A 13,470-nucleotide genomic window follows, 5' to 3' on the forward strand; every position below is an offset into this window, starting at 1 on the left:
TCCCATAGGTCATTCCACACATTGTGTATGTATGTGTGTGTGTGTTTTACACATTTTTCTGTCATAATCAGAACATTATAAATGTCTCCAGTTATAGATAAACCTGGATAAACCAATTCCCAATTACAATAAGATTCAGGTGACCACTTTGAGTTCTCCATAAGAAGAATGAAAAACTAAAAAAATTACACCATGCTTGGTGTGGCACATATCAGATAAATGTAAAACATTTGTTTAAAAAGTTTTCCCATAAATTACATAAACCACTATCTTCAAATATTAGGCTTAAATCAGGATTAGCCTAGTGAAATACTTCCTTGTACATTTTTAGTGAGCTTCTTACGTCTTAATTACTTGAAGAGATTTTGTTTAATAGTCTGTAATACAAATAAAGGTTGACTCTATGCAAAGAGATAAAAAGAACCCTACAGGTTCCTAATAATAAGGAAATATTAGTGTCTTTACATCCCGTGATCTTATTGAACTTTCTGATATGTTTATCCTGCATGCTGGAAATCTAGCAAGAGAGGCTATCAAAGTCACTTAATAAAAGCAGGGCATCAGGTTCTATCCCAAAAATGAGAAAAGAAAAGCTGAAACCTGCCTCCTATGAAAGTTAGTTGGAGGGCTTAGCATTATTGTTACAGGGTTGCTTTAAGTATCAAAGGAGATTCTTTCCCACTAGTATTGGAAGACTCAAGGAAAGCTCTTCTAAAATAAAGAATCTTGAAATCATCCCTTTCAAGGAATCTAGGGCACGCATATTTATATTGCTTTACAGAAAAAAAAAAAAACAAAACCCACCCACAACATTGATTTACATAAATTTGCATATACTACTTAAGTATGTAAAACTAATTAGTACAACTGAAAACAATGTATTCAAGATTCACATTTAAGGTCATTCAAAGAATTGAGGTCAACCAAGATTTGCAAATTAGTAAATCTGACTCCAGCAGGGTATTTCTCCCAAAGCAGGGATCGTTTTCAAAGTGCTTTTGCCAAACAGGCAAGGGCTTCCAAGATGATGACTCTGTAAAAACAAATGTCTACTTCCCCAGTGTTCAGTAAGAACCCCCTAAACATTTTTAGCATGCTTGGGGCTGCTAATCTCATTGACTCCCTCTTGTCTTGAGATGGCATGGTAGAGCACTCAGTCTGGTGTCTGAGGAGGCTAAGTGAGCTGCCTTGACTGATCAAGTCCCTGATAGGAAGCATTCAGTGCTCTATAAATGGCACACAACCCCCCAAAGAGTCCAAAATCGTCAGCTCCACTTGTAAGCCTTAGTGGCTTAAGCTGTTTATAAAGGATCCTAAAATAAGAAAGTTTTCTGTTTTAAATAGATAACCTATGAAGTTTTAAAAGGTGCAATATTTGGGCATTATATTTTCTTTCCCTGAGTTATGAGGGAACTTTAATAAAAAATGTCAGTAATCTCAAATCCATTTAAACTTGCGTCCTGGGATGTGCTGATTTACAGAGCCATGATCTGCCAGTGATGGATCATAGCTGATCAGGTCATTTGCTGATAAACATATTTCAGAGGATTTTCCTTTCCATTTTCTGTTGAAATTCTTACACTGTAATATGGTATGTCCTTGTAGTCTGACCTGACTCCCAACTTTTCTTCTTTCAAGAAAAGTCTATTTTCTGGAAATATAGCTCATCCTGTCGAACTACCTTTGCTATCTATTAAAGACTGGGACCCTGTTAAGGTTAATATAGTGCTAAACATTGAGATTCAAAATACACTTAATCAAGCAGTCAACTTTTTGAGCTCATTGATGCTGTTTTGGGATATTTAAGATCATTAAGGTACTTGGAAGGAACTTTCTCTTTGCTAGGGGATGAGGTTTTTGTTTTTGTTTTCCTTGACCTGGAATTTAAGTATATGTTTTCTGATTTTCTGATTTTTTTTTAAAGGGCTCCTTTCTCAGTCCATTATTGGCACTACCACCAAAATACTGCATTTATCTTGCTACCACTCCGTTTAAAAACTTTCAGAGGGGCCCTATTCATTACTGTTGGGGAGGAAAACATTTTCCTCCACCCTCTTGGGGTCACTGGCAATGTCAGAAAATTAAAATAGTAGAGACATATTAATACAAACAAAGCAGAAAGAGCTACTTAATATAATTTTTCAGAACATGGGAGCCCTCATAAGGATATGAAGATGTAAAGAAGCTATTAAACCTGAGTACTTTTAACGTTAGGTTTTGCTGAAGAGTGGACAGTGTCAGAGAAATAAAGTAGGGCAAAGGGTAGGAGCAGGCATAGTGAGCTGAGGAAAATTAGCTGTTTGTTCCTTCAGATTTTTCTTGGCATCCCTTTGTCTTCAGAGATAAGGATGCTCCTTTTCTGGAATAAAGGGAGGGCACCTCTCACATGGGGATTTTACACCTTTATCAGGGAAGAAGGACAGGGAGAGGGGAAAGTCAGAGTGACTCTCCTCCTTCTGCCATTTTGTCAATATCATTCGTTCAGCTTAAAATATTCAGTATGCCATGGTGCCTACTTTGGGGTATCATGTTCTGAACCCCATCACTACCTGTACACTCAAACCCCACTGTCTACCATTAGGAGGCCTCCATCTTCTGTCCTTGTCAATCTTTCTTTAGAACTTACTTTAGGCTTCCGCTGTCTAAATACCTTCACTAATTCTCCTCCTACTCCAATTCTTACCTATTTGTTTTAGGGTACAACCTACTTTCTACTTTCTATAAAAGACTTCCATAGCTACTTTATTTCATCTTTATCTTAACCATCTCTCAGGTCCCAGCTCACATTCTCCCTTTGTAATAAAAGACACTTCTGACTCCTCTTCTTTAGCCATATCATTACCTACAATAATATAGTCTCCCATTTATAAGCCACAGATTATATGGTTTTATAGATGAGAAACTGAGGTATAGGGAGATTAAGAAGACTGCTCAAAGTAACAAAGCTGGGGTTCACGCCTGTTTTGTTTTGGTTTACTCTCTACAAAGCCCTGCTTGTAATCACAATAAACCTACTGACTTCTGAAATAGTATTCATTCATTTCACCTTTATTAACATGCTATTTTTATCATCTAATAAAAGCTCTGGTTTTGTTTAGTAACACCTGTGCTTTGATGAAATGTTTACTACATCTTATGCTTCTTTTTGTTTTCTAAAACTTAGGCACAAAGTGACACAATAAAACATTAATATGTTTCTTAACTGCATTAGTCATTTCAAAGTAGTGATATGTGCAACATAAGAAAATAAATAGGAGAGTATTGGGGTATCTTATAAACTACCAAAAATTTACTGAATTTTCTTATTTCTTAGATATTGCTGATTATAAAATTAATCATAAATTTAATAATATTTTCAGAAAAGAATCCTGAAGCATTATAAAAACACTTTGGTAATAAAATATACACACACACATGCATGCGTACACATACACATACATACATTTGCAGAACATTTGCTAATTAAATAGTGTTTAGAAAAATGGAAAGATAGTAACTAAAAATGACATTTTTCAATTTCTACCAGTTCTTTTGACTTATGTAAAGAATTTTTAAAATAAAAAATTTCCCCTCAAGTTCTGTATATTATTCATGAATAATATATCAAACTCGGAGTTTCCTGATTATTCCTGCCTGGGCACATAATATATCTTTAACTGTCATTAAGTGTTGTAATGAACAGTGTGAAAGAAACAGATGAAGGAATGTATCTAACTTCTCTAATTCTCTTCAATTTCATGTAGATAATATTGACTTCATCTTCCTTTGATGCTTATAAAAATATTAACTTCTGGATTCTAGAAGCAAAATCCTAGGAGGCCACAGAGCTGCAAAAGAACATTTTATCTCTATATTTCTGGTACTCTGTGTCTTTCTTAATCCTTTTGATTTCTTTCTCTATCTTCGCTCTTTTTCTTTATTGCTTAAAACTAATGTTAGCATACAGTCCAGTGTTTGTCATGACAAGTACCCTCCTGAATCCTCATCACCTCCTTAACCATTTTTATTTTTATTTTTTAAAATTTTAACTTAAATTTTTTGAGAGAGAGAGAGTGAGCACATATGCATGACTAGAGGGTGGAGGGGCAGAGGGAGATAGAAAGAATCTTAAGCAGGCTTCCCACTCAGTGTAGAGCTGAAAAGATGTGGGGCTCAGTCTCATGACCCTGAGATCATGACTTGAGCCAAAATAGCTTTAGGCCCTTAACCGACTGAGCCACCCAGGGGCCTACTAATTTTTTAAAAGATTTTATGTATTTATTCATGAGATACACGGGCGAGGGGGCCCAAAGATACAGGCAGAGGGAGGAGCAGGCTCCATGAAGGGAGCCCGGGACTCCAGGATCACACCCTCGGCTGAAGGCAGGTGCTAAACCACTGAGCCACCCAAGGATCCCCCCCTAATTTTATTGTCAAATTCAATAATTGTATTTTGTCTCTTAATTATTAGCTTAGAGAACCACTAAGAAAATATTTGAAAAATTTTGTATATAACAAAGAAATATTATCTACGTATGTAAAGAACTCTCAAAACTCAGTAAGAAGCGAACAATCCAATTATAACATGAGCAAAAGACATGGAAGACACTGGAATTCACTGAAGAATATAGTAAACAAAGCATATGAAAAAGCATTCAATATCTCTAGTCATCAGGAAAATGCAAATAAAAACTATAATGAAATATCATTAAAAGCCCACTAGAATGGCCAAAGTGAAAAATAGAAATAATACTAAATGAGGATGCAGAGAAACTGGATCAATATTGTAAAATGGTACCACCACTCTGGAAAATAATTTGGCAGTTTCTTAAAAAGCTATATATTAAATTATCATATGACCCAGTTATTGCACTCCTGTGCTTTGATCCCAAAGAAATAAAAACACTCTCACACACACAAAAATGAATAATCCGATTTAAAAATGATCAGAAGACATGAACAGACATTTTTCCAAAGAAGACATACAGTCGGCTAACAGACACATAAAAAAGATGTTCAATATCACTCACCATCAGGGAAACGCAAACCCAAACTACAATGAGATATCACCTCACACCTGTCAGAATGGCTAAAGTCAACAACACAGGAAATAAATGTTAGCAAGGATATGGCAAAAGAGGAACCCTAGGAATGCAAACTGGTACAACCACTTTGGAAAAGAGTATAGAGGTTCCTCAAAAAACTACAAATGGAACTACCCATTATCCAGCAATTGCATTACTAGATATTTGCACAAAGAATACAAAAGTACTAATTCAAAGGGATACATGCATGCTGATGTTTATAGCAGCATTGTCTATAATAGCCAAATTATGGAAAATGCCCAGGTGTCCAAGAAGATGTGGTATATATACACAATGGAATATTAATAATAAAAAAGAGTGAAATCTTCCCATCTGCAACAACATGGATGAAGCTAGAAAGTACAATGCTAAGTGAAATAAGTCAGTCAGAGAAAGGCAAATACCGTATGACTTCACTTACGGGTAGAATTTAAGAAACAAAACAAATGAGTAAAGGGGAAAAGAGAGAGAGAGAGAGAGAAAGAGAAGCATATCAAGAAACAGACCCGTAACTATAGAGAACTGATGATTACCAGAAGGGAGGTGTGTGTGAGGATGGGTGAAATTAGGCGTTGGGGATAAAGGGGTATATTTGTGATGAGCCCCAGGTGTTGTTTGTAAGTGTGGAATCACTGTATTGTGCAACTGAAACTAATATGACACTGTGTTGACTAATTAGAATTTAAATAAAACCAAAACCAAAACAAAACAATGCCCCCCCAAAAAATCACACATTCACACAAAAACCAATATGTAAATATTCACGTAAAGGATGGTAAACAGCCCAGATATCCTTCAATTGATGCGTAAAGTGTGGCACCTAAACACCATGGGATACTACTCAAAGATAAAAAGGAATGAATATTGATATACACAACACGAGAATCATACTGAGTGAAAACAGCTATTCCCGTAAGGTAATTATACTGTATGATTCCATTTATATAAGATTTTGAAATGACAACATTTTGGAAATTTAGAACAGATTGGTTAGGGAGTGGGCACGGTTGGAGAGTAGAAGTTGTGTTCATAAAAAAGCAGCATGAGAGATTCTTGTGATGATTGAATTGGTCCATATCTTGACTGTTTGGGGGGGATGCATAAACTTCTACATGTGATAAAGTTGTAGAGATTTAAATATACACTCTCGCATCCCTCACCCTTGCACACACAAATATACACGAGTCCACGCAAAAACTGGGAAAATCTAATTAAAATTTCTAGGTCGCATCAATGCCAAGATCTTGACTGTAATATTGCACTGTAGTTTCATATCTTCTTATTTTACAACTGCATGTGAATCCACAATTATTTCAATAAAATTTGATTTAAAAATAGTAAAATAAAAATATTTTACTTTATATAATATTTAATAAAAGTATAAAAAAGAATAGGTAAAATCATCAAATAATCATAATTCTGTGGTTCATTCTCCCTTCATAGATATTGGTTTTTAATAATAGGAACATGTATTGAGATATCCATTTTATAGGGCTAGAGCCAATATCAAAGTCAAGGGTAGATTTCGAAGTATTGCAATGCCAAACACATATACTGCGCGAGAGTAGGAAAAGAAAAAGTTTAGGATAAAAATGTAAAGGGTGTCAAATGAATCATTAAGAGATATTTAGGTCAGTGGCTCTGAAACTTTACCATGCCTACAAATTACTTGGAAGACTTGCTAAATATCCAGGGGCTAGGACACAACTCCAGAGGTCTTGATTCAGTAGATCTGTGATGGAGTCTGGCATCATCCATGGTGGTGGCATCAGTTCACAGATAACAATTTAAAAATCATTGATTTACAAATAATTAATTGCAGGACAATACAGAATGTATTTCTTAAGTTGGTAGAAATATATAGATGGTTACTACCATTAAGGACTTTAACATCAATTGAATCCTAAAATTTTGATTGAAAGAAATCTGTAATTTAACTACAGATTATACCTGTGAATAAATAGAACATCATATCTACTGATTTCATTAGAAAAGAAATGAAAGGCTGTATCTTTACATCAGAATTGCTTTTGTTTTTTTTCTGAATTTAAAATAGTCTGCTCCGTCTAGAAAAGTATGAAATTTTAATGGCTGGTGTCATAAAAATAGAATTGATAAATACTCAATTGATACTAATTCTGAAAGATCTAGATATAGTAGCTGATGAACAAATTTATTTATGACTATTTTCTAGACCAGATTCTGAAGCAATCAGTAGACCTGTTATACAAACAAAATAAGTACAGAGCTTTCATGTACAAAGTACATGGACATTTTTCTCTATTTTTTAGAACTTTATACTTTTGGGGATTTTTTTTTTTTACACCTACATTTGTTTTTGAATATAAATGTACATTTATTAGAATCTCTTTTAGTAGCTATCATCACTGTAATACTGAAGAACAAATATCCCAAAACATAGTGGCTTACATTTATTATTATATTTATGGGTTGCAAGTGATCTAGAATAGTGCCAACCTGGGCAGGTCTGCTTCAAGAGGCTGATAGGTAGGTAGACTAGAACAAGTCTTCTCCACATGTCTCATTTCAGGACTCTATCTGGGAACAGAGGGAATGTTTTTCTCATGACAATGACAGAAGCATAAGAGGACAAGGCCAACCATATAAACGCATTTTTAGCATTTGTTCACCTCAGTTCTGCTAACATCCCACCGACCAAAATGAATAACCTGACCAAGCTCAAAGTCATGGAGCACAGAAGTTTGTTTCAACTACAACGATGTTATGGCAAGAAGGGAGGACGTATAGTTCTATTCCTAGGGAGTGTAAATTTAGGGGAGGTCATTAGCTCAAGTGACCAAAGGATCACATTCTCGGTAACAATATTATCATTTGGACATAACTTATTTGGGAATTATAAGAGATACCATATTTATTTCAATTGTTTGTTAACACGTGATTTTTATAATTAGTTCTTTAAACATATTATATTTTTTAAAGATTTTATTTATTCATGAGAGACACAGAGAGAGAGAGAGAGAGAGGCAGAGACACAGGCAGAGGGAGAAGCAGGCATGTAGGGAGCCCAATGTGGGACTCCATCCTGGGACTGCGGGATCACATCTTGAGCCGAAGGCAGGTACGCTTAACTGCTGTGCCACCCAGGCGTCCCCAAAATATATTTTTTTAAGATTTTATTTATTTATTCATGAGAGACAAGGAGAGAGAGGCAGAGACATGGGCAGAGGGAGAAGCAGGTTCCCTGCAGGGAGCCCGATGTGGGACTTGATCCCAGGACCCCAGGATCACGTCCTGAGCCACAGGTAGATGCTCAACCACTGAATCACCCAGGCACCCCTAAAAATATTAATTTTAACTAAAATCAACTTTGAGCTTCTCACTCCACTCCATCTTTTACCCATGGAATACTTGCCCTGTATAACATTTGTATCATTTATCTTTTGCAATGTAACACGTCATCCCAACGTTAATGACATAAAACATTGATTTTTCTATATGCTTATGATTCTGTGGGTCACAATTTGGGCTCTGCCAAGATTGGATATCTTGCTAGTGTAGGGCCTCCACTGGGATGGCTGAGATGGCTAGGAAGACTGAGTCCCTTTCTCCACATGTCTCATCTCTCAACCTCAGAAAGTCTAGGTAAGACTTGTGTTTCTGGCAACAGTGTTCCAGAAGGACAAGAGTAGAAAATGCAAGACACCATGAGGCCTAGGATCAGAACTCACATAATGACACATCCATTACATTTTATTGATCAGAGCAAGGTACAAGGCCATTCCTGAGATGGAGAATGAACAGTTATGTTCCCTTGTATTAATGTGCTGATATAAACTAGGTGATTTTGATAAATGAAGTCTATAAAATGTCCTTATGTCTCGTACTTTTTCAGGCTTCTTGAGCTAGCATAACATTGTTAAAATACTCCATTCTTCAAATTTTCCCCAGTGGTTTTTTTTCTATACTTTACACCTAGAGCTGAATCTTTGATCAGAGATGTCTAAAAGTTTGTAATCATGTTTACCATCAAAATTCTTTTTATTTTCATCCCATACAAAATACGTAATATATTTAAGAATTACATATTACCAATAAAGCATATGTTAAATGGCAGTAAAGTTTTCTTCCTTTCAAATTAATAAAAATATTTGGAAGCTTTTACATATTTTCATTTCTTCTCAACAGATTATTTTGTTCATCCCTAGGAAGACCGGTGTGTTAGATTATGGCTTTCCTAATAAGCTAATTCTCAAAATGAGTAGGTATATTAATCTGGATAGGCTAACTATGGTCAATAGTGAATCTGAAAGTATCTGATACTTAACACAATAGAATGTTTTTCTGACTTACATAAGGACTTCTAGTGATTGGCAGGTGGTCTGTCTAATAATGTCAAGATCAAGCTCCTTTTATATTATTTTTCTGTCCTCTTCTAGCTCATCTTCGTACTCTAGTCATCTGGTGGATGGATTAGGGGGGAAAAAAAGATACATGGGAGGAGATAGTCCAGGCCTGGAAATAGCACATATCCCTTGTTCCTGTATTTCACTGGCAGGAACTAATTTGCATGGTCACATCTAAATGCAAAAAAGGCTGATAAATGTGTTGCAGCTACATACTAAGAGGAAAAGGACATGGCCTTTGGTGAAGGCATGGCACACTCTGCCATGGTGAGAAATAAATGGCAAATTATCCTCTACTCTTACTAGTAATCAGTGATGTGTAAAGCTATTGCTATGCCCTTGAATTTTGTCTGTCTGATTGTTCAATTCAATGAGTAGAACTTTTTAGAGACAAGGCAGGATATAAGTCTAGCCACAAAGAATTCCCCTCCATGTATGTTTCCCGGGACTTGTTAAAACAGACCCCAGCTGCTATTCTTTAGACTATAAAGTAAGTTTCTCATTAATTCTGCCCCTTTAGCAGCTGACAGGCAATTTGACTGCTTGGAAAACACACTGGGTTTTTATGACCCACACGTAAGTAATCATAACCAGCCATATGTAAAACCACAAAGCATAAATTGATGGAACTAATACAATTTTAACCAACAATATTACAGGTTATATTTTAGCACTACAAAGTCCCTTTTAACATTTCAGGATTGTCCTATAGAAGTGCACTGGATTTTGCTTTCCTACGAGAAAGATACACAGTTTTACTAAAATTGCTCTTTTTTTCTGTTTAACTTTTATTTTTGCCTTACAAATGTTTTATTTTTAGATTGCTGTGTAGTACACATTGAGAGCTTGTGTAAAAATATAATAATTAATATATAAACATTTTAGAGCTATTTCAGAGAGGAGTAATTGATATATAAATTCAATTTCCTGATTTCTTTTTTTTTTTAATTTCCTGATTTCTGTCCAAGTATTATCTTTTTTTCACCTATTGTTTTTAGAACAAGTAACTCAGATATTTCACAGATTTTCATCTTGGTTTAAAACAAGTAGTTTTGAGAACAAGGACTCATTGATAATAGGGCCATAGGACATTATGCTATGAAAAAATATATATATGGGGTTGAATTGTGTGTCCCCAAATTCATATTTTGAAGCCCTAACCCCCAATATCTCAAAATGTGATTGATTTCAGAGATAGGGCCTTCAAAGAAGTGATTGAATTAAAATGAAGCTATTAGTGTGGACTCTAATTCAGTCTTGTGAGAAGAGGAAACTTGAACACACTGAGACAGACACGAGTGATGAAGACGCAGAGATGACGATGTGAGGACACAGCAAACTGCCATCTACAGACAAATAGGAGAGATTTCATAAGAAACTAAATTTGCTGATACCTTCATCTTGGCCTTACAGCCTCTAGATCTGTGAGCAAGTAAATTTCTGCTGTGTAAACCACCTAATCTTCAGTATTTTGTTATGGCAGTTCTAGCAAACCAATAGTAAAAATATATGCTAATATTATATAAGTATATGAAGAGCGAGCGACAGATTCTATAAGAAAAAAAGTGTTAAATATAATAAATATTTAGTAGCTAAAGGCCAATTCAATTTTGTAAAACCTTTTGGATATTAAATATTTGCAAGATGTTAAAGTTAGTTATTTAATAGCTGAAGTTAGTAATAAGTTTAGTTGCATCGCAGAAAAGAAATGGTGAAATTTAACAAGATGTCTAATGTTACCACAGATGTATGGAATTGTTGGTAATTTTTAGAGCAAATTGTTACTGATCTAACAATGTCTGACCTAACAGAAAATGAAAGAAAAATATAAAATACAAATTTTATAAGGATTTTATCTCTAATCCAATTTTAAGACTTGAACGCTGTTTAGAATGAACTCCTTCAGATACACAGAAGAAAGTAGTTCTATAAAAACAAACACATTGGTGGAAAAGGATAAACCACTTATATATCCATTCCTAATCCCATCTACAGAGACCTGTGACTCTTTCAGTTAATAAATTTTATAGCAACTCTGCTCAAATGTTACCTACTCTGCTCAAATGTTACCTATCAAAAGAGACTGCCTGAAAAAAAAAAAAAGAGACTGCCTGCCCATCCCATCATATTTTGATCCTTATTCATTCTCAGCTTTCTTATTGTATTTATTTATTTCTATGTGCTTTACTTGACAGCATATTATATGCTTGTTTATTTGTTTCATATTAGGGAAAGAAAGGAAAACAAGGATTTTGTGATTGCCTTACCCTTACATCCTTAGCCTCTAAAAAAGTTCCTAGTGCAATGAAAATGCTCAATAACTATTTACTGAATTGATAGATTAATTAGTATTTACTCGTTTTGTTTATGCTTATTTAAGTCAGTATAATGGTAATAGTCACAGAGTTTCCTAACTAAACCCCACCTAAAGCATGAAGATCACAATCTAATTGGTAAGATTAGAAGATGAATGGACTAGGATAATTCAATTTTTAAGAAGTGTCCTAGGGGGATCCCTGAGTGGTTCTGCGGTTTGGCACCTGCCTTCGGCCCAGGGAGTGACCCTGGAGTCCCAGGATCCAGTCTCACATTGAGTCCCACATGGGGCTCCCTGCATGGAGCCTGCTTCTCCCTCTGCCTGTGCCTCTCTCTCTCTCTCTCTCTCTCTCTCTCTGTGTGTGTGGGTGTCTCTCATGAATAAATAAATAAAATGTTAAAAAAAAAAGAAGTGTCCTAGGTATCCACAGTCATATGGAAAATGGCAATTCCTTAATTATTGAAATATAATTACGATATAATCCAGCATATACCCAAAATAAATGAAAGAAGGGGCCCCAACAGAAATTTGTACAACACGCTCAGGGTAGCATTATTCACAAGAGTCAAAAGGTGGAAGATACCCACGTGTCTGTCAACAGATAAAGGATAAACACAATGGTATGGACATTCAATGGAACACTATTCAGCCTTTTAAATGGAAGGAGGTTCTGACACTTGCTATAAGCTGGGTGAAACCTGAAGGCATTATTTTAACTGAAGCAAGCTGGTTACAAAGGACTGATATTATACAATTCCACTTACATGAGTCATTTGTAGTAGTCAAACTCTAGTCAAACACAAAGTAGAATGGTGGTGCCAGGGTTTGAGAGGAGAGACAAACAAGGAGTTGTTATTGAACGGGTATAGAGTTTCAGTGTTGCAAGATGAAAAAGTTCTGGAGATTGGTTGTGCAACTGTAGAATCTACTTAACACTACTGAATTATACAGTAAATGAGCAAGATGGTAAATATATGTATTTTACCACAATTTAAAAAAGTGTGCTATCCAAAAATGAATCTATGTAGTTCTTAAAAGAGCAAGATAGTTCTGCTCTGCCTTTTGCTCTTAAAGAGTGGGACCAAAGATCTTATAAACATAATACATTCATTCCATTAAAATGTCCATATTAAGATCCAAAAATACCATAAGTTTTCATACCTTCTACTGGATTATGATTCCAATACATAAGGAAGAATGAAGTTGAATGACTCATAAACAAATACATTTTGCATCTCCTAAAAAAATTGTGTTTACTAAAATATTGAAGACATTTGAGCTTTTAAAAATTAAATGGATGAGTAAAGTAAGGCCCTGACTCTAAAGTCAGTTGAGATGAACCATAAAAACTAGGTCTCCAGACTCACAAATTCTTTCCATTAGAGATTACCTTTTTTAACAATATAAGAAAATAAGAATTAGAAGTTCAGATACATAATTTAACATGCATTTGAAATTTACAGTGTTATTAATACTTTTCATAATCATAAATGTTTTTGTTATTTTCAAACAGACTACTAACCAGCATATTAAGATGAACTCCAAACTGCTTCTAGATGTATTTATGGTCCTATCATTGGGTTATTGAAGCTGAAAAAAATTTTTTGAATAATTATTTATTTGAAATGAAAATAATTTTAACAATAATAACAATAAAATAGATCTAATATACAATCATTGTCATTGTTAGATTCTAATTAATAAA

The 13,470-nt window shown here is 34.9% G+C and overlaps 1 long non-coding RNA gene across 4 annotated transcripts in view; it reads right to left on the minus strand.

Annotated features, from left to right (window-relative positions):
• Window positions 1-13,470, minus strand: part of LOC111096439 — an 88,606-nt gene that overhangs the window by 5,440 nt on the left and 69,696 nt on the right. The window contains exons 3-4 of one of the 4 annotated variants that reach the window (XR_005360463.1): window positions 13,288-13,355; window positions 7,542-7,622 (exon numbers count right to left, since the gene is read on the minus strand). This is a non-coding gene — a long non-coding RNA (uncharacterized LOC111096439). Of the gene's footprint in view, window positions 1-7,493; window positions 7,623-13,287; window positions 13,356-13,470 lie in introns of all 4 variants that reach the window. The other 3 variants (XR_005360462.1, XR_005360460.1, XR_005360461.1) reach the window with 3 other exon arrangements.

This window comes from Canis lupus, chromosome 6, assembly GCF_011100685.1.
Source record: "Canis lupus familiaris isolate Mischka breed German Shepherd chromosome 6, alternate assembly UU_Cfam_GSD_1.0, whole genome shotgun sequence".
Lineage (NCBI taxonomy): Eukaryota > Metazoa > Chordata > Mammalia > Carnivora > Canidae > Canis > Canis lupus.